This window comes from Dipteris shenzhenensis, unplaced genomic scaffold (genome assembly GCF_047967505.1).
Source record: "Dipteris shenzhenensis isolate YYH24624 ecotype China unplaced genomic scaffold, Dip_SZ_1.0 scaf0573, whole genome shotgun sequence".
In the NCBI taxonomy this organism is placed as follows: domain Eukaryota; kingdom Viridiplantae; phylum Streptophyta; class Polypodiopsida; order Gleicheniales; family Dipteridaceae; genus Dipteris; species Dipteris shenzhenensis.
The window spans coordinates 70,260-75,631 of NW_028239879.1; positions in this window are offsets into that span (position 1 = coordinate 70,260).

Sequence of the window (5,372 nt, forward strand, 5' to 3'; positions counted from 1 at the left end):
ATTCTTGCTAATCATTGATTGAATGACAACCTTAGAATTGGATGATCTTGTCATTGTGAAATACTATTTGTTGATATTGCATCTGTTCGAGATCTATCCAAACATGGCCATCATATTTTAATTATGTGACTCTTGTCCATATTTCAAATGTCTTAAATGGAAGTTCAAACAAAACATCACCATCAAATGTAGAAGGTAACTCTGCAACTAAAATATAAGTTGTAACCCTTTCAAGATCTTGTCATAATGTCATTTTAATGTGGATAATTGCCTGATGAGTTTCACCACACTTGCATCTAAATGCTGGGTAGGTTGCAAGGATGAAGGTCCTAAAAGGAAAACCAAATCATCCTCCTCATCACAGCAACATGAAATGGTCATTTCTTGCTACTCATTGATTGAATGACAACCTCACAATTCTTGCTAATCATTGATTGAATGACAACCTTAGAATTGGATGATCTTGTCATTGTGAAGTATCTCCCAAATAGAATGACAACCTTAGAATTGGATGATCTTGTCATTGTGAAGTATCTCCCAAATAGAATGTCTGCCTAAAAATCCCTATGTACCAACATGAAGGAACTTCAATTGTCAAACCATATGAAGATGAATCAAAATATTGATGAAGCTTTATTGTACCGTTTTGTAGCTAAAAATGCATGGCCATTAAAGACTTAGATATGTGGCAAAAGCTTTCTTGTACACTGATAGTAATACTCCTTGTGAGAGCTTCATTTGTGAAAACTGCACTTTGTAAATCCATGGTAAGCTTGTTGTGCAGAGTGCACAATAGAAGAAGATAAGATAAGGAGCAAGAGAGCGAGAGAGAGAGAGAGAGAGAGAGAGAGAGAGAGAGAGAGAGAGAGAGAGAGAGGCCAAAAGTGGACGTCCCTTTGGGATACCTCTAACCACACACTTGACCATAAGATAGACTTAAGAGGATGAAATGAGCGAGAGAGATAATATAAGGTAGATGAAGAAGATTTATAAGGTGTGTGTGTGTGTGTGCATGTGCGTGTGCATGTGTGTGTGCGTGTGCATGTGTATGTGTGTGCATGTGCATGTGTGTGTGTGTGTGCATGTGCATGTGCATGTGCATGTGCGTGTTTGTGTGCATGTGCATGTGTGTAGTTTATAAGGTGTGTGTGTGTGTGTGTGGACCTAGGTACAGCCAATCTTGACAATGGACCATGCACTTCCTCTGGAGTAGCAATTTTTTGCTCAAGAACTTCATGATGCATTGCTTCATCTTGGCAAAGGGAAATCTCTTGGATGGGATGGGCTTACAGTAGAATTTTATTTGGCTTTCTAGGATGATCTCAAACATGTGCTCCTTGCCATGATTAATGCAGCTTGGGATAGCCAGCGTATGCGTGCTTCTTGGAAGCATGGAATTGTCAAGCTCATCCCTAAGAGGCTTTTGTGTAAACATCTGACAGATTGGAGGCCAATTACTCTTATGCTTATCATTTATAAATTAATCTCCAAAATGTTGGTTCACAGATTGCATAATATATTACATGACGGTGTGCATCCACATCACTATGGATTTGTGCCCAAAAGGCAAATCTATGATACCATTGCAAATGCTACGACAGCCATAGAGTATACCAAGTACACAGAGCAAGATGTCCTCATTCTACAGGTGGATATAGCAAAAGCTTTTGATACTATTCAATGGGATTTTATTGCACAGACAATGACAGGTGGGTTTTGGGCCCAAGGTAGTACATGCAATTTATTGGCTATACATTGATTCGTCTGCTCACGGCATTTTGGGTAATCATTTATCTCAGCCATGGAATTTGGGCAGATCGGTCAGAGAGGGATGTCCCCTTAGTGCTCTTCTTTATGCCATTGCCACCCATCCTTTGCTCCTCTATTTGGATCATCTTACTACTCAGGGGAGATTGCAAGGACTGCAGCTACCAGGACAAAAAACTTTTGCAGCACAGGCATATGTAGATGACTCTTTTTTCATGCTGCATAAAAATCAACAAGAGCTACAACTTCTCATGGATTCTTTATCTCTGTATGGAATGGCAGTAGGTCTACATGTCAATTTTGAGAAATCAAAATTGATAGCCCTTAAAAAAACTGATTGGCATGCAATTCTTTGGCGAGGTGAGATTTTGGATTCTCATGCAGTGGTCAGACATCTGGGATATCCTATTAGATGGATGGTTACTAGAAAGCAACAACTTAAATGGGTGTTTGACAAACTTTATGATAAGTTGCACTATTGGAAAATAGCCACTTGGCCACTTCATGTTCGTCTCAAAATAGTGCAATCTATTGTCATGGCCTATGCTCAATTCTTTTTGCCTTTGTTGCATTGGACTTCTCAGGAGATATTAGCATACATGTCACAAGCAATGGAGTTGCTTTGGAAAACCAAGTCCTCCTCGAAGGCTCTCCGATTACTAAAAATGGAATATGTATGTTCTCCTCTGAAGAGTGGTGGATTGAATGTGCTCAACTTGCACCTACATGCCTTGTCTCATAAAATGTCAGTATTGTTGAGCTTCTCACAGTAGGAACAGCCATGGACCCAGATGCTTGCTTACATGTCTAGGACTATGATGACACCTGCTTATGGTAAATGGGATGTGGACATATGGGACGTACTCCTTGGCAAGTTTATGGGGAAGATTCTAGGGTGTCCTTTTGCTACTGCTCTGATCCTTGATTGGAAGCAGATTTTTTCCCGCATTAAATGGGCCCCCCCAATCCAAGGGCCAACTCTCTTCGTCAGGAAAGTTTATATTAGAGTGTTGTTTTTGATACTTCACTTGCATGTCAAGAGCCTATTAAGGCCTACAATTTGTACAAAATGGATATCATGTAGATACATGATGTGGTGGATGATCAGGGGCACATCCTTACTTTTCCCCAAGCTATGTCAGCATATGGATTAGGCATGCATCACAAGCCTATTTGGTGAAAGATAAGGGAGATGTTACAACCTTTTCTGCCTATTCCTCCTCTTTAACAGGGTGATAGGTTGGTGGATTGGTCATTGTCTCCTACTGGGCTGAACATTCGGTCCTGTGCCTTTATGTAAACTCACATTCATTATTACTTATAGGCTACTGTAGCCAAGGCCTTGGATACATAACTATGCTAATAATCTGTGGCATATGCAAAAACCACTTGCTTGGGACTAGGACTATGCATGCCTTATGGAAAATTAAGCTTCCTATGAAGCAGAGGCTTTTCCTTTGGAGATGCATCACAGGTACTCTGCCTGTAGGTGTTACTCTTGTCAAATGGAAGATTTCTTCAACCAAGGCCTCCTGTCTTCGATGTTCAGTGCTAGCAGAGACAGTACCACATCTTCTATGGTTCTATCCATGCTCTAGGCTTTTGATCTAGAGGATTTCTCAGATGTTATGCTTTCGTTTCCCAAATACCACCTTTGGGAGACTTTTTTGGATTTTTGGCAAATGTCCCACTCCAGTACGATCTTACTCCTTTCTCCTTCATTGGGTTCGATATAGGGCTCTTTGGACTTTTTGGATTGCACATAATTTGGCATATTTGTAACAACAGTTCACTCAGCCCTATGAGTTCTTCAGAATCTATTTATGATGCCTGTAAGGATGGTGACCTGGACAGGACTTGCTTGGAGATAGTTTATTCTTGCTTTTGATGGAGACTCTTTGCTTTTGGAGAGACTCTTTGTATTACCTAACTTTGTAATATAAGCTACTCGAATTACCCAAAAAAAGTGTGTGTGTGCACGCGCATGCGTGTGCATGTGCATGTGCATGTGCATGTGCATGTGGGTGTGCATGTGTGTGTGTGTGTGTGTTTAAGAGAGAGAGAGAGAGAGAGAGAGAGAGAGAGAGAGAGAGAGAGAGAGAGAGAGAGAGAGAGAGAGAGAGGGTGCATACATAGCAAAAGAAGTGAAAATATGGTCCTATGATTACATAAATCTTGGAAAACAAATCCTTGAAGGAGATTACAAAGAGGGATTTTAGTTTATGTGCAACTACTTTGTGGAACTACAAAGTAAAGAAGGCTATAGGAATGGAAAGCCTTGTGCATGGAGTGCACATTTTTGTTTGCTTGACGTTCCCTCCTCTAGCTTTGTTCCAAGAATTTTATTTGATGGTGTGCCTGAGTGGAATCAACTCTGAAAGGATCTTGTGCATTACTCATTGGGTGTGGCAACAACAATCTTAGATGATGACGGGTGGATTGTTATCATGTGTGCACCCATGGGTATAGGTATGGTTGAAAGCTTCTCAAGAAAGGCAAGTTGGATATCAAAACAAGAATTTTTGTCCACCATGATGATTATTGAAATATGATAAGCATGTCACTCTGTGGGGTATGCACTCAACAAAACCTAGTGTCATTTTATGAATGTTTTCTTGATCACTGACTAACCATGGATTCTGTGCATGTGTAATTGATGTGACCTAGGTTGTTAATGGGTTTTATGTTTATTTGTGTCATTGAGTTGGTTTGAGGACTTCAACTTACATGGCACATGGAAAAATTGTGGCCAAGAAGTTGGGCATTCAAGAAGAGTCCCTTATTCTTACACATCATATGCTTATTTCATGTAAAGCTAGAAAAAGTGACAAGAAACCTATGTGGAGAGGAGGTAGAGTGATATTTAATTGTTGGGTAATTGTTTTTGTGTTCGTACTATAAGGAATTATTTTGAAGATGAAATTGTATTGTATTCTGTTGTGAAGGTCTTGAGAAGGCTTCTTGCCTAGTTTTATACTTCATGGTGACTTTATACAGTGTTGGAAGCAATGTGGTGGAACTTGGAGCAGGAACTCGATCAGCACTAAGGGCTACATTACATACGAAGAGGGCTTGTCTTGCAATATTCTCTTGAGGACACCTTAAAGGGAGTGCTTTCACAAGGACAGTGGAGTAGTGAAGTCATTGAAATATTGAAATAAAGTGATTAGGGATAGGATGTCTTATAATAAAGTGAATCAGTTTTGGATGCTATCATATGCACCAAATGAAATCCACAAAAAGGTCTTGTACATGCACCCTCTACTTACCCAGTGCAATTTAAGAGGGGGTGTTAAGGATAGTGTAAATTGCACTATTTACATAGGCCACTAGGGGGGGCAAACCCTAGCCCTAATCCTAACCCTAAGGGGTTCCCATGTATTTATTCATGTTTATGTTCAATACAACATAGTGTACAGTGTAGCTATCTCTTGTACACTCCTCTCTCTCTCTCTCTCTCTCTCTCTCTCTCTCTCCCACCTTATCACATCTAAGGAGCTCTTCACTTCTCCTTTGAGCTTCTCTTGGATCTCTCCCTTGAGTTTCTCATGCATCTCTTCCATTTGAATGAAGTTAGCTTCCTCATCTAAAATTGGGTGGGGAGT